The following is a 24,865-nucleotide window of genomic DNA, read 5'->3' as shown; positions in this document are numbered from 1 at the left end:
GTGGGGGGGGGCAACTTCAATCAGGTCAAAACCTGGCATGTGAATCTCCCCTGTACATGTATGTTCATCACAATATCTGGGAGGTGAATCACACCGGAGAAGTTGAGATACCAGAAAACTTGTTAAAGGGGTTTCCCCATCCCCTAGACTGAACAAGTAGCCTAATTAACTGGTGGTAGAAAACTGGTGGTAGATGTCCTTCAAGGCCTTAGTCACAAGATATGATTGAATACATACCTCCCAACATTTCCAGAAGAGAAAGAGGGACAAGATGGCGGCACGTGTAGCGTACCGCGGCGATCCCCCCTAAGCCATACCCCTAATCATACCCTGGCCACTCCCCCGCAAAAAAAAATTTGTGCCACAGGGAGTCCTTCCATTATTTTCCCCAAAAGTCCTGATATATCAATATTTTAAAATAGATTTTTCAGTTGGCGAACCCTGTAATGGAAAATATTACCCAAATGTCCGAAACCCCATTTTTTTTTCCATTTTGTGACACATTTGAATATAAAGCGATCCAAAGATCATATACTTCCTAAAATGGTATTAATGTAAACGTCATTGAGTACCGCAAAATTACACTTTAAACAGCTATATAAAGTTAAAAAAAGTTATTGGTCTCAGAAAATATTTACTTACTGAATTTGGTATCCCGTTGATTGTCCTGACTCAAAGAATAAAGGGAGGTGTCATCTGCAGCCGTAAAAGCCGTAAAGACAGGACTAATAAGAAAATTGTGGGGGTTTGTTGTCAAATTCTTCACAGTTGGATTTTTTTCCAGCTTCGCAGTACCAGGTATGGAATATTTAATACCGTCACTAGGAAGGACATTTAGTTATAAAGAAAACAATTCCACCCACTGCTTTTTAAATGGAAAAAAAAAAATATGTTAAAAGTGGCAAGAGAAAAATGAAAATGCAAAAAAGGGCTGTTTAACTAAGGGGTCAAAGGGGTTTTCCCACAAATACAAGTTAGGCCCTATCCACAGGAGGGGTCCGGATGAGGTATGCTGGTCCCCTCATTTTTGTGATCTTTGGGAGTGTCATCACTGAGACCCCCACCGATCAGCAAAAAAAAACCCTATCCTGTAGATACGGCCTAACTTGTATTTGTGGGAAAACCCCTTTAAGTCACATCTGGCGAAATAAAAACAGAATATCAGGGCACTGTTGTGATTGGTGATGGAGCAGGGGGTCTATGGGAAGTAAAGCATTTAAGACTTTATCTGCTGCCTGCCTACACATACAGCAGTCACAGGAGCACAGAAGTAACTGACATGACACTGCAGTAGCTGCACACTCTCGGCTCTGCTGCATCTCCGTTTTTGACGCATTTCATTGTCTTCAGCCTTGATTACATGCTAAGATTACATTGCATTTTAGCAGATGCATGTAATCAAGGCTGAAGCCAGTGGAATGTGACAAAAACGCAACGCACAATGCGATGCAACGCATCGTGTGAATGCGCCCTCAGTGAGGAGGACGGGGCAGGGACTGCTGCTCCCACTCATGTGGTAGCAGAGTTAGTGAGCTCTAGCCTGCACCCAGGCTGATCCTCCGAGGCCTGCTGTGTAGTGGCAATGCAGAGGGCATCACAATCTTCTCTGCCACTCATTTTACCTCCATCCATGTGGTGAAACATTGGAGCGCTGGCATGTAGCAGCATCACCTGAGTTAAGTTGGCCCCCCCACCTTGTTCAAATCAAACAAAATTGGTGTCAAACATTTGTGCTATGTTTGTGCTGGTTTGTGCAGCAGAAATGTATGTTTGTGCCGCTATTGTTTTTAAGGTATGTTCAGGTGTTTACATAGGTTAAGGTGTTTAGGGTGAACTGGTAAAAGAAAAAACCTAGTGACATTTCCCTGGTTTGATCACCAGGGGGAGCTAGCAAACACAATGGGGCACCTTTATTACCCGGTCCTGTCGCGATCCAGCGGAGTGTTCTCAGAGGAGGATTCGGATCTTCCGGCGATTCACAAAGGTAGTGCGCCCGATGTCCACCAGGTGCCGCTGCTGCGCTGAAGCCCGCTGAAGTTCGCTGAAGTTCGCTGGAGTTCACGATCCTATCCTGGGTCCAGGTAAGCGCATGTCAAGCAACACTTTTTTTAAAAATTCCGCTGTTTTTCCGAATCTGTCAGGTTTTCCAACGGCCACACCCCCTGATTTCCGTCGCATGCATGCCCACACCAATGCGCCACAACCCGATCGCATGCGCCAGAATTCCGGGGCAATTCAGGGAAAAATGGAGCAAATCGGTAATATTTGGGAAACCCGATGAAAAAAAGAGATTTAGGCCCTTAGTAAATGACCCCCAATGTACTTTGGAAGAAATGAACTCTGATGACATCTGGAAAAAAGTATGAATATATTATAAATGATAGCGGTACAAACGTAGGACTATCATTTGACACCAGTTTTGTTTGATTCCGTTAATGTGGGGGTCTGGTTGAACTTTTTGCCTTTAGTTTTTTGTTCATATATTCAAAACAAAAGCAGCACAAACAAAAATTTGAGCAGCACAAATGTACCAGTTTTTATTTGTTTGATTTGGGCAATGTGGAGGGTGGGGCTGGTTGACCTTTGATGACCTCTGGAATCTTTCATTAATATCTTAAAAACGATAACGGCACAAACAAAAATTTCTGCTGCACAAACGTAGCACAATTGTTTGACACCAAATTTGTTTGATTTGAACACGTTGAGGGGGGCCAACTTCACTCAGGTGTTCGTGCGGGATTTAACTTTCAAATTGTGTCACAAAATCAAGCACTTACATGCACTGGTAAGAAGATGGTAAACTCCGGTGGACCTGAGCGGAGAAGCAACACATACAGGGTATCGGGTGCACCATCTTAGTGAATCACGGCACAGTGCACTTTCTGTGAACTTCAAGGAAAGGGTAAGTAAATGTGCCCCACTGTCTCACATCTTGATCTGCCAAATCAACCAGAGATCTTTTTAATGGAACAACATTTCTTGCTAGGGACATGATAAACTAAAGGGCATCCTTAGATTATGCCGTAGAGATCAGAAATGTGGGGGTAGCTTGTTATGCTTGCAGGCTTTATCATTCCAGTTTCATGCAGATTTTGAAGAACTAGTCAAATTCATTTACAATAACATCTAGTTCAAACGACTTGGAATTATTATTTAATGGAGTATTATTTAAAAAAAAACAGCCGGGTCACGGGGTTTTCACAGGTTTTCTTTAAATATATATATACCACTGTGACATCATCGTACCGGAGAACAACCAATGGATATAAAGGCTCTGTAACTGCAGAGAGAGCACAATTTTACTACATTCTGAAAGTACATTATTAATTTATACAATCTAGATTAGATTAGTATCCTACAGTGGTATTGTTCAAAGCCTTATATGTATGCAAAAGCTAAGCTGGAGTCAGTGTAGGTGGGAACAATGATAAATTATTCCAATTAAGTTTGTACAAATCTTTGTGATAGCCAGAAGAACATAAGGTTGTGTTATTAAGAAGAAAAGAACGTCTATTTTTATAAGCAATACCAGCCAGGTTATCGCACATTGGAAAAAGAGTCCTTATTATTTATTTTCATAGTGTTGCTTACATTTAGTAATTGATAGATCTGTAAATATATTTTGAACACAAATAATCATAAAACAACACTTAGTAATTATAAAAAAAACCTTAAAATCTCCTTATGAAAACAGGCTAAAAAGTTTGTTAAATGTCATAATTTAATCTACCCAACACACCGATTCTAAAGAATTTTACTAAATGTACCTTGAGATCACAATGCTTGGAGTGCCTAAAATTAATTAAGAAAAAAAATGCCATAAAATGTTTTCTCCTCACTGCTTTAGTGAACACATTCAATATTTTTTCTTGAATTGTAGGTGCAATGTAATTTGGCAAATAAGATTTTTATTTAATTGTATTTAATAGTAAATTTCCATACAAAATATAGAAAATCCGAGGATGGCTGCCCTCTAAGTAAACATCAGAGCTTCCCTTGCTATCAAGGTGGTAGAAATGAGTTTCTACTACAGGATTTTTTTTTTTACATAATGTGGTTGGTAATTGTAAAAATCAAAATGGGTTAGCCACGGACCATTCTGCTGAGGTTATCTTTCGGTGATTACAGACAGTTTGTTCCCAGCCTACAGTTTCTGGTCAAGCAAATTTTATAACTAACTGGCCACATTTTCTGTGAATCACTTTTTCTGGGAAAACATTGGACTTCACAAGACTTCCAGAACTGAGACAGCACATAAAAATATTCCACAAAAAAGAAAGGAACAGGGGTTTAATGCTGGGAAAAACATTATTATAGGTTTATAGATCAGTATTTTAGGGATGTGGCAAAACTGAACCTAACCTACAGGCGTAGAATGCCTAAAATTACAGCAAATGCTAGCGTATTGCTATCACTTGTTATTATATTCCCCTTTACACCATCTCCACGCCAGGGGGACATTGAGGGACATAAATGGAGACATGGCCGGCCTGGGAGTGGGTGCTGCTGGTGGGGCAGTGGACATGAATAGTTTCCAACTGCACTTATTTCTATGCCAGGTAGGACCTGGCATAGAAATACACACTGCAGAGCCACCAGCCAGATATCTCAAGAGGTCAGAGGTTTGGCGGGGCTATCATACAATAAATATGATAGATAATCTCCAACATGTTTATGATCATAATTTATACTGTTTATTTTTATATCAATTGTGTCATTTGAACTTTTAGGTTTTATTTATTTTACATTTTTTTACCTTTTATTTCTTTTTTAAAAAAAATTTTCAGTATGCCTAGGGTACTTTAACTTTGCTGTCTGATTGATCCTATCATATACTGCTATACTACAGTACAGCAGCATAGGTAGATTTTGCATATCATCTGTTACAATGTGCCACTGGCAGATAAATTATACAGCCTTGAGTCTTATAAAGACTCAAGGATGTCATGGCAACAGATCATAGATCTGTGATGACTTCAAGGAGAGTGACTATCAAAGCCAATATGGCAGAGCCCACACTCTTTGGACTGAGGGAATCAAAGGATTAATATCTGCAATTGGTGCCAGCACTGATCGTGGGTGTTAACGGTGGGTGTTTGCTGTATATTGCAGCAATCACCATCTTGTACGGACAGAGCTGAAACTTTGAGCCCTCTCCATACTCCCATAAACAACATGTGATGTACTAATAAGTCACACATTAGAAAGGCCTTACATATTTGATCACTAGTTAAATAATTACATAGTCACTGAATGATTTTCATAACTCCATATGTTGCAATCAGAAAAATCCTTGAATTAACTTTTTACTTTTGGAAATCTAACTCCCATGGTTTCTATCAAACACGTTCAACTGACCAGTCCTGACCAAAATGCATATTTTGATCAATTTTAACTGTTTATGTCATTAAAAAAATCTTGGCCACTTTTTTGAATGCTGCCTTAATTTCTGCAATTACTATAGAACATCTTGTGTCCAGTAGATAACTTCTATGGGGGGAGTTTAACATGCTATGTCCAAACACCCCAATCTGCCTTATTAACTATAGTTGGAGACCATATCAGTGAACACTACAACTGAAATCTCTAACAGGTCCACTGGTGGAGCTCAGTATAGCTCCTAGTATATTTGGCATCCAGTATAATATGGTAGTCTTAATAAACCCCCCATAACTTCAAAGTACCACTTTGAAAGAGCCTCTTATCAACCCCAAAAACATTTTAGGACGCCAGCAAGTTTAAAACCTTGAGTACATTAAGCATGGCTCTCTAATAATTGTACTTCCTTTAGATTCTTCTTTATATTATTTGAAGCCATTTATAAGTTTAATCACACTGCAGGGATAAAAAAGTATTCAAACAACTTATACTTTTTGTATTAAATTTTAGCTGATAGATATCTTTAGTATTCCATTCTGAGTAATCCTTCACAACAAGTCACATTTTCCAAATGATTGATTGTTTTGAAAGAGTTCTGGTGAAAGTAAAACTCCTTTCTCATTAGCATTTTTTGGTAAACAATAGAAATCTACATCTGACAGCTCATCTGTCTATTAGATTTTATATTTTTTATAATTTTTGATTGAATGACGCTAAAATCTTTAGGCCCATCATTAAAATTCTTGCACTGAGAGAAAAGCACTAGAGATATTTTTGAGAATGTCAGGGAATTTATCATCTAGGCTAAAAACTTGTCAAATAACATTTTGCTGGAAGGCATGAAGAAAGTAAAAAAGTTACAAAAGAAGAAAAAAATCCACATAAGGAATTTATTTTTTTTCCCCTAAGTCAAAATAGAAAAAGGAGTTTGATGGATTAATAAAATAAATATATACAGTATGTGTTTGTCTAGGAACATTGCAGAAAAGATGTGGAAAAATTATTTGAAGAACTATAACTGAGTCTAACTGCAAAATATTTAATTTGGAATAGAAATAGGATAATTGAATTTGCATCTCCAGGTAGATTTTTATTATGATAGCTGAAACTGACACTTTAAAAGCCTAGACTCATTTCTGACTTCCCGTACAATTCTGCCATGTAAAATACACTATATAATATTATGACACTTAAATTATTTAAATAACAATAGCTATCAAGCATTGTAAGATGATGGAAGACGTAAAGCTGATCAAATTACTTTGCTTGGTTATACTTCCCCAACAGAGCACAAATCTCACCTATATGAAGCAAATTGTGCAGCTCTATGGCAGATCTCTGCACATAACAATCCATAAGTTATTTCTGTACAGTGTATGAAAGCTTCATTTGACCTTTGGTCGCCACCTCTTTTATCTTGATTCTGACGCAATCTTAACCTGAGTTTATGATATACACTTTCTCTGTCCTTTAAGGTCACCTGTAAACGGTAGTGGATTATAATACAGGCAGTTTGGGTGTTAATAATAATTCCTTTATTTATATAGTGCCATCAAACTCCACAGCGCTACACAAAGCTTGCCAAATCAGTCCCTGTCCCCATGGGGCTTTCAACTTATCAGTATGTTTTGGAGAAAACCACATACTAAAGGAAACCCACGCAAACACGGAGAGAACATACAAACCCTTTGCAGATGTTCAACTGGATGAGCCTTGAACCCAGGGCCAATACCTTCTAGGGGGCCCATGACCACACAAATAAGCCAGAAAATTTAATACTAAGAAGGACCTTCATCAATGAAATCCTTATGCATCTGTATCTGCTTTCAATACATATATACACACAAACAATTTCAGGACCTTTGAAGGTCCCCCAAAGGGCCTGAAATTGCAGATTGAAAGCAGGCAGAATGAACACATTCTCCATTCTCCAAGAAGCTTGATTCTGGTACCATATGTAGGAAGTGAATTCCTGACTTTTAGGAACATATGCCTAATTTAAGTATAAAGAAATAATGTTAAATTAATATAGCAATGAAAATGTATGGAAAATTGCAGAAGTATTAAACAGTAAAGAGTTGCACAGTAGGATTAGGAAGAGAAAATGTCAGTAAAATCATTGTCAGTAAAATGGATATTATGGCAGGAATGTGTGCAGCCCATGGGAACAGCCCATATTTTGGCCCAATTCTGTGCACACCTACAGGAGGGGAGTCCTTCCTATCTGCCAGCCACTGACAGACACTGTACTAACTGTTACATTATGGTGCTGTGGTTTTACAGGCAGGTGGGAAGACCTTGCATCATATTTCTGTATAATGCAAGGACTTATTTTCTGTGAAGTCTGTGAGATTGGACAACCATATACACTCACCGGCCACTTTATTAGGTACACCATACTAACAAACGGATTGGACCCCCTTTTGCCTTCAGAACTGCCTCAATTCTTCGTGACATAGATTCAACAAGGTGCTGGAAGCATTCCTCACAGATTTTGGTCCATATTGACATGATGGCATCACACAGTTGCCACAGATTTGTCGGCTGGACATCCATGATGCAAATCTCCCGTTCCACCACATCCCAAAGATGCTCTATTGGATTGAGATCTGGTGACTGTGGAGGCCATTTGTACAGTGCAGTGTACTCATTGTCATGTTCAAGAAACCAGTCTGAGATTATTCCAGCTTTATGACATGGCACATTATCCTGCTGAAAGTAGCCATCAGATGTTGGGTACATTGTGGTCATAAAGGGATGGACATGGTCAGCAACAATACTCAGGTAGGCTGTGGCATTGCAACGATGCTCAATTGGTACCAAGGGGCCCAAAGAGTGCCAAGAAAATATTCCCCACACCATGGCACCACCACCACCAGCCTGAACCGTTGATACAAGGCAGGATGGATCCATGCTTTCATGTTGTTGACGCCAAATTCTGACCCTACCATCCGAATGTCGCAGCAGAAATCGAGACTCATCAGACCAGGCAACGTTTTTCCAATCTTCTACTGTCCAATTTCGATGAGCTTGTGCAAATTGTAGCCTCAGTTTCCTGTTCTAAGCTGAAAGGAGTGGCACCCGGTGTGGTCTTCTGCTGCTGTAGCCCATCTGCCTCAAAGTTCGACGTACTGTGTGTTCAGAGATGCTCTTCTGCCTACCTTGGTTGTAACGGGTGGCGATTTGAGTCATTGTTGCCTTTCTATCAGTGCGAACCAGTCTGCCCATTCTCCTCTGACCTCTGGCATCAACAAGGCATTTCCGCCTACAGAACTACCGCTCACTGGATGTTTTTTCTTTTTTGGACCATTCTCTGTAAACCCTAGAGATGGTTGTGTGTGAAAATCCCAGTAGATCAGCAGTTTCTGAAATACTCAGACCAGCCCTTCTGGCACCAACAATCATGCCACATTTAAAGGCACTCAAATCACCTTTCATCCCCATACTGATGCTCGGTTTGAACTGCAGGAGATTGTCTTGACCATGTCTACATGCCTAAATGCACTGAGTTGCCACCATGTGATTGGCTGATTAGAAATTAAGTGTTAACGAGCAATTGGACAGGTGTACCTAATAAAGTGGCCGGTGAGTGTAGTCCCACTTCCATTGGCTGCACACATTAGAAACCTAGAACTAACCCTGATCTGAAAATAACAGTAATTCACTCAATAAATAAAGAACTGATATGTCAGGAATGTAGAGTTCCAGTAAAGTGCAAAAGTTTTAGGCAGCTGTGGTAAATTGTTGCAAAGCAGGAATGCTTTCAAAATATTAGTGGCAAAGTTTCTTTTTATCATTTGACAAAAACCAAATTCAATACAAAAAAAATTAATAAATCAATCTTTTTCTTTAACTTCAGTTTTCATCTTCAAAAACTAACCATAGATTATCAGTAGCTGAAAGCGTTCCTACACACACGATGGTGTTGTGACCAGGGCACTGTAGGGACCATCACTTATAGGACTCCTCACAAAGAATGGTCACACTAGAAATTGAATAATTTTGTTTTTCTTTTGTTTATTCACTTTGCAGTTTGTTAGAAGATAGTATGGACCATTAGCATTTTCTTCTTTAATACCTTGGATTTACTACTCAGACATAAAGGAGGCCAGTTATCTCAGGATCTTTATTTTCTGTTATATTTACAACTTTTTTGTCACATTTGTAAATTTGCTCCTAAATTTGCAACTTTTTCACTCTTCCTGCAAAGTTAGCACTACAAGACTTTATTAGTGTTGCACCTGATATATCGTTAAAATCCAGATGTGAATGCATCAAAAAATATTGGTGCAAATTGTGGCTAGAAAGTAGCAAATAGGAGTTTATTTGTTAGTCCTGAACAGTTCTAGGAAAAACTTGAGAGTTGAGGTTGCAGAAGACTTTTGTGTAACTTTTTAATAAAAGCAAAAACCCCAGACTCCTGATATTCCCAAACTGCCCCCCCCCCCCAAAAAAAAAACGAAACACAGAAATGTCCTGACTAAAGGCAAATAAAAGTTTTTTTTTTCTGTCACATAAGGTTCATCAGATGCCAGGCTTATACAGCATTTCTCTTGAGGTCATTATGGGTCCAACATTCAGCTCCTCTTCCTGTGCCAGTATCAGTTTGGGTAGTGGGAGTCCTAAGTCTCAGACCCCTCACTGATATGATTTGGATGACCTATGCATATTGCTCAAAGGTTTGCTTATATATATCATGAACGTTGAAAACATTTTAAACACATTAGGCAAGCTACTCACCATGTGAGCAACACCACACAGTGGGGGATTTATCCCAACTCTGAGGAGAGTTTGGGCACCCAGTTGCATGTCTGCAATTATGTCTTTTTAATCTAAAATGGCACCAAAATGCCACAATAGCTGTGCACGTGCCATTTTGGCTTCAAAGACACATCTCACAGATAAATCCCTCTTATTGGTCGCTAAACTTAAAGGGTATCTACCACCAGGATCTAGGATTGTAAACCAAGCACATTGATATACTGGTGTGTGTCCCCTTTGGCAGGATCTGCTCTTTTTTGAATTTCCTATGCCCCTGTTTAAAGATAAAGAGCTTTAAACATTATGTAAATTAGCTTGAGGAAGCTATGGAGCCCGGAGCCCCAGGGGCTAGTTTGCATACATTTTTAAAGCATTTGTTAAAACCAGGGCATAAGAAGGGCACCCTCTAGTATGTCAGTGTGCTTGGTTTACAAACCTTCCTCCTGGTGGTAGATTTCCTTTAAGATTACATATGTACTGTACACCAGGAAATCAGTTACTTTCTTAGGCCTACTCATCTGGAAAATCCTTAGAACTTACTTTATCATTCACAAATTAAAATGAAAATCAATTTGACAGGTTCAAGATGGTTGACAATGTTCTGGCTTTTCACTTTGACATGAAAAACACTTTTGCTGTCAATGTAACTCTACACAACGTTACTTGATGATTCATATGTTTGACATATGTTTTATGATTAACCTTGAATATCTGAAGACATTCCTTTACCTTTCTATCAGGTTTTGTTCTGTATCAGCATTTCAATCAACTGGACTCATCTTGAAAGACTAGGGATTATCTGTCTTACAAAAGTGAATATTTAATACTTTACAAAATTAAGTATCTTGCAAATATCTGCCAACAATTAGATAAAAATCTTCAAAATACACTGTTACAAGTTTATTAAGAACTTGGAAATATTAGAAATACATAATGTCACATTCAGTGATGTACTGAAATCTAGATCATGAATCATGAAATATCACATGCAAAGATGACAGATCTAAAACATTATGGCATTTAACTTGGTCCAAGGACAAGTCTTTCCACATGTTTTAAATTTTGTCAAAAAGAAAAGTGTCAAAGCATTCGTCAAAGATTCCTTTACATATTCACTTAAAAGAAAGTTCACAACAAATATTAAAGGGGAAGTTTCATTACTTTAGCTGAAATTTAAAAAATCATCTTAATGATTGAAATGATTTAAAATAAATGTTGTAATCACCAGATGTAACAAGTACAAGCTCTTATTGCTGCCCCTAGTGTTACCTTTCACAGGGTGGGTCTGTGTCTGTCCATAGTGCTTTTGCATGTGCAATAAAGTTCAATGTGCAGCTGTCTTTGTAGACCCAGCATAGGGATCCAATGTTGTAAAGGAAATTTTGAATACAAGGTCACCGATCCTGGAAATACTTACAAGTTCTGATGTACAGAGACAAATAGAGAGAGTTCTCTAGCAGCCAGGAATCCCTGTAAACATATGAAATAAAAAATTTAGAAACATAAAAAAACTAAATCCAGTGAAAAAATTTAGAAACATCAAAAAACTAAATCCAGTGATACTTACTGTTTAAGACGTTGTCCGATTGTAAAAAAAAAAAAAAATGTTCCAGGCTGGGGAGCGCTTTTAAAAAAAAAAAAAAAAGCGTACTCACCTGGTCTTGTGCTCCTGATGTCCAGCGCCAGGGTCCATCAGAGCTGTGCCCCTTTTAATTTACAGGGGCATAGAAGCTCCACTTTGACAGCTTCTGGGTGGCCTGTAATGTCCACCTGTCCCTATGTCCCAGTGTTGTACGATTTTACAAAAAGGATTCAGCTGCACATCCCTTTTTTATTTAATTGGTGCTCTAGAAAGAGACCTAATCCCTTGTAATATGTGGTAAGGATTTCAGTCACACTAAATGAAAGTATTATGGCTTGTCCTGGAGGCTTGCATGTAGGGAGTGCACGCATGTGTCTGGCTTGATACAGCAAAGTTCCAAAAGAAGAGGTTACCGCAGCACATCCGAATAAAATTTTAAGTTCCTTTATTTACCATATTTAAAATAATTGTACATAGGTGTACATGTAGGTACAGCAAAGAAAAATCTACGCGTTTTGGCTAAGTATTAAGCCTTACTCATGGTATTATGAAACAGTTCTTTTTAATAGTTTTTCACAGCAAACACTAACTAGTAATGTTTCGGTCCTAACAAACTGACCTTCATCAGACACTGAATGACAAATGTATTCAAAGAAAATAATAAATCATCATGCAAAGAAAAAAATGATCACTGTGGGGTGACCAAAAATATATATACACAGATATATAAATATATACAAAGTGACTTGTGGATGATCTTTATCAAATAGTGCATGAGAACTTTAGTGCCAAATTTGTACCATATAATATATAATATATAGAACAAGATTCATCATACAGGAGTCATAAACATATTAGGAGACACTGGCCAATCTTGGTAAAAGGCTATTCTACGTTACAATGGCTCCAAAGAAACGTTTTTACTAGAGATGAGCGAAAATACTCGTCCGAGCTTGATGCTCGTTCGAGCATTAGGAAACAATATGGATACAGAAGAAGACAGGGGCCCACTAATTTGTGTTACAGCGTATTAGTAAATGATGCCTCAGGGGTTTCCTTATGGCGTGGGCCACTCACGTAACGCACATAGATTGTTGTAGTCCAGAACTAGATAAATACAGATGGGTACCCCTTACTTGAAGGGGAGATGGACATAAACAAGATTCGAAGTATTCATAAAATTAAAAAACTTTATTAATGCAAAAAAGACAAAGACTGTGAATATGAATATAAAAACCCCGGGCCATTGAAAATGGCTCCGGTATAACAGTGTGGTAATGTACGATGCAAAATTATAATAAGTACATAGACAAGCAGTGGTGTGGCACAGATGCAAGAGCGGGTAAGCAAGGCAGGGGAGACAGATTGTATTTAAAACAATTGAATGGATATAGAGCTGAACGCAAAGGTGTTGTTTTTGTGCTAACTCCACAGGATGGTTCACTGTGAGAGATCCAGGACAAATCCTTAAAAAATCAGTAAAGGAATTAGTGCTGGTGTATGTGTATATGCAAGCTCTTACCAGTAAAGAATAGTGCCAAACTCCGCTGCCGAGTTTAAACCGCGTCGTTCGAGCATTAGCGTACTCGAAACTGCTCGTTGCTCGGACGAGTATTTCGCCAGCTCGAGAAAATGGCATCTCCCGCCGTTGTGATTTTTGGCGGCCAGAAACAGAGCCAATCACAAGCCAGGAGACTCTGCACTCCACCCAGCATGACGTGGTACCCTTACATGTCGATAGCAGTGGTTGGCTGGCCTGATCAGGTGACCCTGGAATAGACTAGCCCCTGCCCGCGCTGCCCGGATCATTCTCTGTCTGGATGCCGCTAGGGAGAGAGCTGCTGCTGGTCAGGGAAAGCGTTAGGGTGTTCTATTAGAATAGTGTTAGGCAGGAGTGATTCTACAAGAACCCAACAGCCCTTCTTAGGGCTACAATAACGTTTTATTTTACTTTTTTTGGTTTGCTTGTGGCTGTGCTTGCTGCCACTAGTAGTGCAGCTAGTACCATATTGTGAGGAATTTGCAGGGAGACTTGCGACCGTTGTGTTTAGCTCTTAGTGACACACATATCCACCTCAAACACCGGGGTTTGATTTGAATTACGCCGAGTCTGCTGATTTATTTTTTTTTTACGTTTATTTACTTTTATAACTCAAAGTCATCAGGCACAGCACAAAATCCAGTTGTGTGCTGTCAGTATAGGTTAGAAACTAGCCATAGCAATAGGATATAATCGTTTTGTTTAAAAAAAAAAAAAAAAAAAACAAAAAACAAAAAAAATGTACAGTTTACACTTTAATATTGAAAATGTTTAACCCGAGGGCTAGGGGTAGAGGACGAGGGCGTGGACGTGGGCGTCCAACTACTGCAGGGGTCAGAGGCCGTGGTCCTTGGCGGGTCGCTGACGGCACATTGGGTTAACTTGGTGGAGGCTGGGACCGAGTCTGACCCTGGGGCTGGTCATATACTTCCAACACCGAGGATTGCGGGGCCTACCTCGGTCCAGGTCTCAAAGGCTTACTATGCCTCCACCCACCCCTCCTCCACCTCCTCCTCCGAATTACCATCCGTGGGCACAGTCGGTAGCTCTAGGCACAGCAGCAGTGCCATTGCTAAGCGACAGCAGGCGGTACTCAAACTGCTGAGCCTAGGCGATAAAAGGCACACCGCCCAAGAGCTATTACAGGGCATCACGGCGCAGACTGATCTGTGGCTGGCACCGCTTAACCTGAAGCCAAACATGGTTGTGAGTGACAATGGCCGTAACGTGGTGGCAGCTCTGCAACTCGGCAGACTGACACATGTGCCATACCTGGCCCATGTGTTAAATCTCATAGTTCAGCGTTTCCTCAAGACATACCCCAATCTGTCTTATTTGCTCACGAAGGTACGCCGCATCTGTGTGCATTTCAGGAAGTCCAGCACAGATGCAGCCACTCTCAGGGCAGCACAGCACCGCCTCCAACTGCCCTCTCACTGACTGCTGTGCGACGTGCCCACGAGGTGGAATTCAACATTAACCATGTTATCCAAAGTTTACCGGCAGCACAGAGCGATTGTAGACTGCCAGATGTCAACTTCCACCAGAACTGGTAGTCAGGTCAGTCAGCTTCCTCAAGTCTACAATGAGGAGTGGATGTGGATGTCTGATATCTGCCTCACCATCCCGCTGCTTGGCGTTTTGAAAAACTCTCTGGTCAGCATGAAGTCGGAAGCTTTGCGCTCATCACAAGAGATGGGGGAAGAAGATTCCCTTGTTGATAGCCAAAGCACCCTCAGGTCTGTTTTTCAGCGCATATCGGAGGAGGTGGAGGAGGATGAGGAGGAAGAGGAAGAGAATGTTGGCGAGACAGAAGAGGGGACCATTGTTCAGTCCTTCACTGTATGGGCAGAAGGAGAGGAGTTGGAGGAGGAGGAAATGGACAGTCAGGCCAGTGAGGGGAGTGAATTCTTGCGCGTTGGTACTCTGGCGCATATGGCAGATTTCATGCAAGGCTGCCTATCCTGTGACCCTCGGGTTCAAAGAATTTAATCCAGCACTGATTACTGGGTATTCACTCTCCTGGACCCACGGTACAAGCAAAATCTTTCCACTCTCATCCCTGGAGAGGAAAGGAGTGTGAGAATGCATGAATACCAGCAGGCCCTAGTGCACAAGCTGAAACAGTATTTCCCTTCTGACAGCGCTAGCGGCAGATGGCGTACTTGTGCGGGACAAGTAGCGAGGTAGAGTAGACGAGCAGGCAGCTTGTCCAGCACTGGCAGGGGAACGCTTTACAAGACCTTTGCCAGCTTTATGTCACCCCAGCAAGACACTGTCACCTGTCCCCAGTCTCGGTAGAGTAGGGCTGATCTTTACAGAAAGATGGTGAGGGAGTACGTAGCTGACCATACCATCGTCCTAAATGATCACACAGCTCCCTACAACTACGGGGTTTCAAAGCTGGACATGTGGCACGAACTGGCGCTGTATGCATTGGAGGGCCACCTACCCGGTCCTCTATTTTAAACAATTTTTTGGACTGCCACATACAGACACTCAATCTATTTAATTTTTCTGGAGGACCACCTACCTGCTCCTCTGGTTTGAAAACTTTTTTGGACTGCCACATCCAGGCACTATCCAAATTAAATTGTCTCCATAGCAGCCTCCACACGTCGTCTTTTTAGCTGCCTCCACACGTTGTCTCCATTGCTACCTCCACACGTCATCACCATAGCTGCTTCCAAAAGTCGTCCATATAGCTGCCTCCATACATGGTCCCCTTTCAAACGAGCTGTGTCAGGCAGAATTTTGGGTTGTTTTCATGGCTTCCACATCAAACTTGTTAACTTTGTCGCCACCCTGCTGTGTAATCCACAAAATATACTGGCAAACTTTTATCATTTACCGATATTATTTCAGCGCTTCTTGCGCATCTGTTTACATTCCCCTCACCCGCCATAACCCAAACTTATAAGAACACTACTACACTTGATCTTATACAAAAGGTTCTTAGAAGTGCTGTTTGGGGAGTAGCCGATAGCTTGGATAGGCGAAAGCTCGCCTGGCAGCGGAGCGCCAGCTCCATCCCAAGATCCAACTAACATAGTTTTAACTGCAGCACCTTTAATCTACTACTACTTCACTGCCTCCATACATCGTCTCCTTATCAAACGAGCTGTGTCAGGCAGAATTTTCAGGTTTTTCTCCAGATACATAGTGGAACTCGGCCCATCTGTCGCCGCCATGCTGGAGACCTGAAGTTGCAATCATAGCAGTGCAAAATGGATGCCCCATACTGTCGCTCTTAATCATGGAACCATTTCCGAAAAAACTATTAAAAATAGAACCACTATGCTATTCCATTATTCCTAGGTGAAATATTCAAACGACCCGGTCTGCTTTGAAAATTATAATTTTTTCAAAGTAAACGCATCTGGCCCCCAGGCCCATTTTGGATGGGGAGGAGCCGATAGACAGTGGCTTGGACAGGCAAAAGCTCGACTGGCAGCGAACCACCAGCTCCATCCCAAGATTAGGCAGCCTCAGAGGCATCCATGCATGCTGTCCGTGCTGTTTCCTGTCCATTTTGCCTCCACGATCCTCCACAGCGTCCACCAATGTCTCCATGCGCAACTTTTAACTCTCTATACCCCAGACGCTGGAGCACGAGAGGATATGCAGCACATCATCCCCTTATCAAACGAGCTGTGTCAGGCAGAATTTTCAGGTGTTTCACCAGATACATAGTGGAACTCGGCCCATCTGTCGCCGCCATGCTGGGGGCTTGAAAAGGAGAAAGAATAATCCAGCGTGCTGCATCCAGGTGGTGAAAAATCTTGATTACTTTATTGTGGACTCGTAGTCCGAATAAAAACTGGGTTATAAAATTAGTCATAATTTTATAACCCAGTTTTTATTCGGACTACGAGTCCACAATAAAGTAATCAAGATTTTTCACCACCTGGATGCAGCACGCTGGATTATTCTTTCTCCTTTTCAAGCATTCATTTACGCAGAGGTCCGTGCGGAATCCGTGTCGTGCAGCGCTGGTTGGAAGCATTGGGTGAGCAATACTAAAAACGCACTGTATATTTTGCCGCCATGCTGGAGACCTGAAGTTGCAATCATAGCAGCACAATATGAATGCCCCATACTGTCGCTCTTAATCATGGAAGGCGTCTCCATGGCTGCCTCCACATGTCGTCCCCTTATCAAAAGAGCTGTGTGAGGCTCATTTTTCGGGTGTTTCTCCAGATACGTTATGGAACTTGGTCACTTTGTCGCCACCATGCTGTGTTATCGACTAAATATACCGTCAACCTTTTGTTCACATAGGAAATCATTTCAGCGCTTCTTGCTCACCTCCTTTGGTGAAGCCTGAGTCCATTTAGGGTATGTCGCCATGACACTCTCTAGCCTGCCGCTGCTGCCGCTGCCTCTGCATGCCGTCCCCTATAGTGTCAGGGTCAATTATTGCATGTTTTAGATGCTATCTAGCCTCATTCGGTCACTCTGTCATGGCCATGCTGTTGCCCATAATTTTGGCATAATGGTACGATTAAGCAGCCTCAGAGGCATCCATGCATGCTGCCCCTGCTGTTTCTTGTCCATTTCTGTGGTGTTTCCATCGGGAAAAGTTTGTCTCGAATAACGAGTACCCAAGCATTTTAGTGCTCGCTCATCTCTAGTTTTTACCATACTTTAAGAAACCACCCAATCTCAGAAACAAACTGTTCATAGCATTCTTAGACGACCCGAATTGTGCCACATTCCCATGCTTACATTCTGCGCAATGCGGTAATATACAAAAAGGGGATTCTTTCAACAACCCTCTTTCAGGGCGCAGATTTGCTGTGAAAGATCTCTAAACATGTGATTCAACATTTGTCATTTATTTAATCAAATGCTCTTGAGGCCTCGGATATTTGGGTGAAATTACCCAACACATTTGTGACCGCATATCTTAACAGAAATCTACAATCCATCTTTAAAATCTACTTCGCCCTATACCAGCACACTGCACACTTTCATGAGACAAAACACTCCTTAAACCATCGGAAGTATCAAATAATTAAACATATTGACAGCCCTAGGTGCAGAGGGGAACACATCAAAACACTAAAATTACGAGAATCATTCTTGATACATACCTTCCAAACCCTTTATCCATATAGGGTGAACCGTGAATATAACACACAGAGTTTTTGCTGATTTAACCATTTGTAATTTTGCTTTCTCTAGAAATGGGGATATGAACCATCTGTCGATCCAGTGACTATGGGTATACTAATGTGACTGTCCATTCTTTTCTTATGTTCTGTCCCTTTTTTTGCGTGCCTTACTGATATCTCTCTCGCATACCTACATGCATACTTACATATATGCTACTTAAATTAAAGTTTTATCGTATCATATATTATCATCTGCATTATCTGCCGTGATTTATACATGCAAATAAAGGGAATGGAGGATATTTATGAGGGCTTTTGTAGGAAGCCAGTGGCATAGAAGCCCTGAAATAATCATAAATCCTAACTTATTGTGATTATGTTCCCTTTCTTGCCACCTCCATGTCAGGGGGAAGTGTAGGGGACGTGAAGGGGGAAGGAGGGTGGGCCGGCACAGGTCATTCCTCTACTCACCTGTGGACACGCTGCAGCTGGCGAATTTTCACATATGAAATAAATAGCATAGAAATAAACGCTGCCCCCACCTCATACATCAAGAAGCCCTTTCATATATCCAGGGAGCTTGATAGATAACCTCAAATATCTTTACGTCTCTATCAGGAATTACTGCTGAACGTTAGTTGTGACATCCCGAAACAATTGTCGCAAAAACATGAACCAACTGAAAACATCGACATTAATCTTTGGATTTTATCTGCAAAAACAACAGTTTTAGGCATAGAGATGCCTAGCCAATCATGTACATAGAACGGCTTATATTTTGTAAATATTTTGTAATCTACCAACCAGTGTATTCACTGTCATTTTGTAGAATATTAGATACCTTATATACTCGAGTATAAGCCTAGTTTTTCAGCACAAAAATATGTGCTGAAAACCCAAATTCGGCTTATACTCGAGTAAACAAAATGAAGGTTTTCCCAGGTTTTTGTGGTAAAATTAGGGGCCTCGGCTTATACTTGGGTCGGCTTATACTTGAGTATATACGGTAATCCCATAACATGTTTGAAGGATGAAGACCTCCTACACATTTATCATTTCATCATGGAACATTTAGCTACCAGTTCCATTTGTTTCAATGTGGCATTATTGTTATTTATATAAACTTGATCAATTAATAAAGTATAGTTTTAATTGAAAGTAAAATACTTAGCCTCCTAGCAATATATGACTAAGGTAAACTACAAAAAGGACATTAGTTTTGTATGAGAAAACATTTTAGTAAATAACAAGTGATTTATAGACCAGATACTAAAAGCAATGACATACGTTTATGGTCCATTAAGCTGAAAAAGGTTTTCGAGATTGCATATGGGTCATTATATGCTCCTAAGTAAGTAAGCAATCTCATCTTTTGTCTGGGAGGCTTACGAGACACTAAAAATGAATATCCAATACATGGAACCTGAAGGACCTTTTCAACCTTGGTAGTCGTACAGCTTTACAAAACAAAGAAGCTGTGCTATAAATTCAGAAAGCACCATGGTAACCTGTTACTACTTATCTCTTACATTCCGTGCTTTAAAATGACTTTGCCACCGTTTTTTCTACCGGGCATGAAACCTTTCTTTCACTATACATTAGTATGGATTTTCCATTTTACTTACACAAGTGCTTGAAAAGATGAATTCACTTGTGCTATAAAATTCTGTAAAATATATACAGTAAACAAAGCTAAATACAAGGCACAGAATGATGAATGATTACTGTAAATAATAATTATAATAATAATAATCTTTATTTATATAGCACCAACAAATTCCATTGCGCTTTACAAATCATAGGGGAATATACATATATGATATTACATTACAGAGTACAAAAAGTCATATGGAACAATAAAAGTGAGGGCCCTGATCACAAGAGCTTCCAGTCTATGAGGATGAGCGGGTGACACAAGAGCTTACAGTCTATGAGGATGAGCGGGTGACACAAGAGCTTACAGTCTATGAGGATGAGGGGGTGACACAAGAGCTTACAGTCTATGAGGATGAGGGGATGACACAAGAACTTACAGTCTATGAGGATGAGGGGGTGACACAAGAGCTTCCAGTCTATGAGGATGAGGGGGTGACACAAGAGCTTACAGTCTATGAGGATAAGGGGGTGACAAGAGCTTACAGTCTATGAGGATGAGGGGGGGTGACACAAGAGCTTACAGTCTATGAGGATGAGGGGGTGACACAAGAGCTTACAGTCTATGAGGATGAGGGGCTGACACAAGAGATTACAGTCTATGAGGATCAGGGGTGACACAAGAGATTACAGTCTATGAGGATGAGGAGGTGACACAAGAGCATACAGTCTATGAGGATGAGGGGGTGACACAAGAGAATACAGTCTATGAGGATGAGGAGGTGACACAAGAGCATACAGTCTATGAGGATGAGGGGGTGACACAAGAGCTTACAGTCTATGAGGATGAGCGGGTGACACAAGAGCTTACAGTTATGAGGATGAGCAGGTGACACAAGAGCTTACAGTCTATGAGGATGAGGGGGTGACACAAGAGCTTCCAGTCTATGAGGATGAGGGGATGACACAAGAACTTACAGTCTATGAGGATGAGGGGGTGACACAAGAGCTTCCAGTCTATGAGGATGTGGGGGTGACAAGAGCTTACAGTCTATGAGGATGAGGGGGTGACACAAGAGCTTACAGTCTATGAGGATGAGCGGGTGACACAAGAGCTTACAGTCTATGAGGATTAGGGGGTGACACAAGAGCTTACAGTCTATGAGGATGAAAGGAAGTCCAGGGAACAATATAAAATAATTTAATAAATAGAAATTATGCTGCTTGAACCAGTCATCAGCCGCCATCTTATATACAAGGTCCAAGGTGAAAATGACTGCAGAGAAGCCAGGAACATGATATATATGTGATATTTGGGGGATAGGAGACGGGAGGAGGACATAAGATGGATTAGTAAAGGGAGAGTTGACGTTTCATGTAGTTAGTGAGTGTGATAGGCTTGCCTAAAAAGATGGGTTTTTAGAGCACATTTGAAGGGTGGGTATTAGTCTGAGAGTCTGGAGAAGGGCTGTAAATGTGTAACTCTGTTTTTAGTACTTTTGTTATGTTTTATATGTATAATTAAATATTTGTATTTTATTTTAAAGCAAAGTAACTGTACAGACTTTTCCTTAGCAATCCTCAATAAAAGCCTCCATGGCCAGATATCATTGTTTTTTCTTAAAGGGAATCTATTAAATCCCAAAAATCACCATATAACTTAAACAACTTTTGTTTAGGGCACCTGATAAGCTCTCTAAACATCTCCTCTTTCCAGTTTGTACAAGCCAAGTGGCTTAAAAATGCTATCATTTTTTGGTGTGGCAATCATCCCTTAATATATGACAGAAGTTAATAAGATAGAAGCACAAAACTGGAGATATGTGGCAGTCAACTGCATACAACACTTTCTACCTCATTTTTCTGGTTGTACTAATAATCTGTATAAATCACAGAGCATGTCCATAAAAACCTACATTATAAGTCAATAGGTTTCAATCTGAGTTTGGTTTATTTTAAAGAACATCTACCATCAGATTAAAGGGAACCTACCACCACAAATCTACCTATAAAGGTAAATTCGGTGGTAGGTGGATCAATGGGACTTGAGGATAGCCCTTTTAAGGGCTAATCCTCACGTCCCTGCACTTTTTTGATAACTTTTATAAGATATATATTCAAATTTACTGGGGCGTGGAGTAGCTGCATCTGAGGTTACACGAGGCGGCTACTCCACGCCCCGGTAGCCTCTTTTCCCCTCCTACTCACCCATCTTCAGCGCGCAGCTCCGCGTAGCTGCGTGCCCTCGTCCGGCAATCCTGCCGCCTGCGCATGCGTAGAAGAGCAGACCCGCGCCTGTTTCGGAGCAGTGACCGCGCAGGCGGGGGCCTGCTCTTCTGCGCATGCGCAGACGGCAGGATCGCCGGACGAGGGCGCGCAGCTACGCGGAGCTGCGCACCGAAGATGGGTGAGTAGGAGGGGAAAAGAGGCTACCGGGGCGTGGAGTAGCCGCCTCGTGTAACCTCAGATGCGGCTACTCCACGCCCCAGTAGCCGCATAAGTAAATTTGAATATATATCTAATAAAAGTTATCAAAAAAGTGCAGGGACGTGAGGATTAGCCCTTAAAAGGGCTATCCTCATGTCTCATTGATCCACCTACCACCCGATCTACCTTTATAGGTAGATTTGTGGTGGTAGGTGCCCTTTAAGTGATGGTCAATGTTCCAAACTTTACTCTGCAGAAGCCCTGATCAATGGTCCATGTAATGAACATGGAGAGGGAGTACGTATATTATCAGATGGCAAGCTAAGAGGTGCTCCGGTGATGTAGACAAGAGGATCTCTGACAGGTCAAGTAGTAAGATCTCTCCTTACAGAGACTTTGCCAGTTAAGGGTACATTCAGAGGGCCATCTTGGGGGATGTATATGCGTCCGCAAATTTGCAATGGCTACACGGCAGTGGCACCATTCTGCGCTGTACACAGGGAAAAGATAGATCATGCTTTATCTTACCCCGTGTGTGCATTGTGTCCGCTTTTTTTTTATGGAGGGCTCACTTTCTCTTCTTTACCAGCGCACAGCGGTATGCCTGCCCGGCTACAACCGCGCGGGCATATGACTGTGTGAATGTACCCTATGGCTGATTTGCAGGCACATGGAGATATTCAGCCATTGATGCTTCACTAAGGGAATCTGGCAAACATATTTTCCAGGATGGGATAAGGAAAACATTGCCTCTTAGCTTCACTTATAAAGCAGCCCCTTAACATCAAATATGACTTTTTCATAAGTGTGCTGAGGTCCGCCAGAGTTCACCTTCTCTGTCCCGGTGCATGTGAGTGCTGATCTTGCGACACAAATTGTTTTTTAAATTCTGCGTTTTTTTCCGAATCCGTCACCCCCGATTTCTGTCGGGTGAAAGCCGGCGCCTATGCATCAAAATCCGATCGTGTGCACCAAAATCCCGGGGCAACTCGTCGCAAATCAGAAATCGTCGGAAAACCCAAAGAAAGTGTGTGATTCGGACCCTTTGTAAATGAGCCCCAATGTGTTTGATCTCTTCAGTACAGTGAAGTAAACTGGTTTAGCCAAGTGGGAGGCTTTTGACTAGGTCAAGGAAGTAATAACTCTCCTTTTTTAGATTTTTCCAATGAAGGCCCTTATGTCTGCAGTTGGGAGTCTGTTCTTTTTGGAATATATTTTCTGGTTTGGCTTTAATCCTGTATCATGTCATTAGGTTTTTCTAAAAAGTCATGCTTGATGTTAAGGGGACCTTACTGGTTTGATAAAGAGGCATTGTTTTCCCTATCTCATCCTTGATTTGCATATTATATAGTTTCCCTAAGTTTTGAAATCTTTCAAAATCAAAGCAAAAAGATTATAAAAATGAAAAACTGAATAAATAGCTTCTGTTATTTGTTTATCTCACCTGATCTGACATCAGTCATGGAGAAAAGCATGGCGCATGTTAATTTATACACTCTTCAGGGGCTCACATGGTTTCCTCAGCAACTCTACTGGTCGGCATGCCCCCCGTGTCTCTCCTCACTTGATGTTAGATTGCATGGGAAGACTAAATGTTATTGAAACTATTCGCTTAGCACAAAGCAATTTATTCCCATCAGTTGCTCAATCCATTCTCCAATATCAAAACCTCAACAATAGAGCAGCACCACAAAAGAAATAGTATCCTTCTTCCATGGATTGTTTTAAGTGCTATAGTTCAGTCTCAATTTCTTTTAGTGGGGATGATCTGCAGTACATTGCACATGTCATGGGTAACAGTGGCGTTGATTCTGATTTAAAACATATCAGTTTTGGGCCCAAGTATCCAATCATATTTTTTTGTCATTTCATTTGGTCTCAGCTTTCAGAATCCATAACTTTTTACGTTCTCTTTATAGACGTATGGGGGGGTATTTATCACATGCTGGCACATTATTAGAAATAAACGCAGCTGGTGACTTTTTACATGTGAAGATTTGCTGGCTGCATCTAGTGTGCAGATCTCCGCCTCCATCCGCGCTCCCCGTTCATGCCCCTCCATGCCCCCTGGCTTGAAGGTGGTGGAAATGGGAAAATAATTGCAACTGCTAGCTATAAGCTATCATTTACAATTATTTCAGGGTTTCTACACCACTGACGTGGTGCAGAAGCCCTGATAAATATCCCCCATGATGTTATTTTTCTTCTGCCGATTGAGATAAAAGTTTTAAAAGGAACCTGTCAACAAAAATGTAATTTTTATGAAGTTTTTATCTGGGGACAAGTTCCAATAACCTCTGCAAATATGAGTTTTAAAATCCTTTTGTTGGCATTCTGAATTGTTTTTGTACTTTATAAAAGTATATTATACATTACTTGGCTCCATGAAAGCATTGTTCATTGACCAGTGAGGGAAGGGGGAAGAAGCTCCAATGGTCCTAGTCCCCATCTCCTACTTTCTGCTGA

This window comes from Engystomops pustulosus, chromosome 9 (genome assembly GCF_040894005.1).
Source record: "Engystomops pustulosus chromosome 9, aEngPut4.maternal, whole genome shotgun sequence".
NCBI lineage: Eukaryota > Metazoa > Chordata > Amphibia > Anura > Leptodactylidae > Engystomops > Engystomops pustulosus.
Note: the sequence above shows the minus strand (reverse complement) of the source record.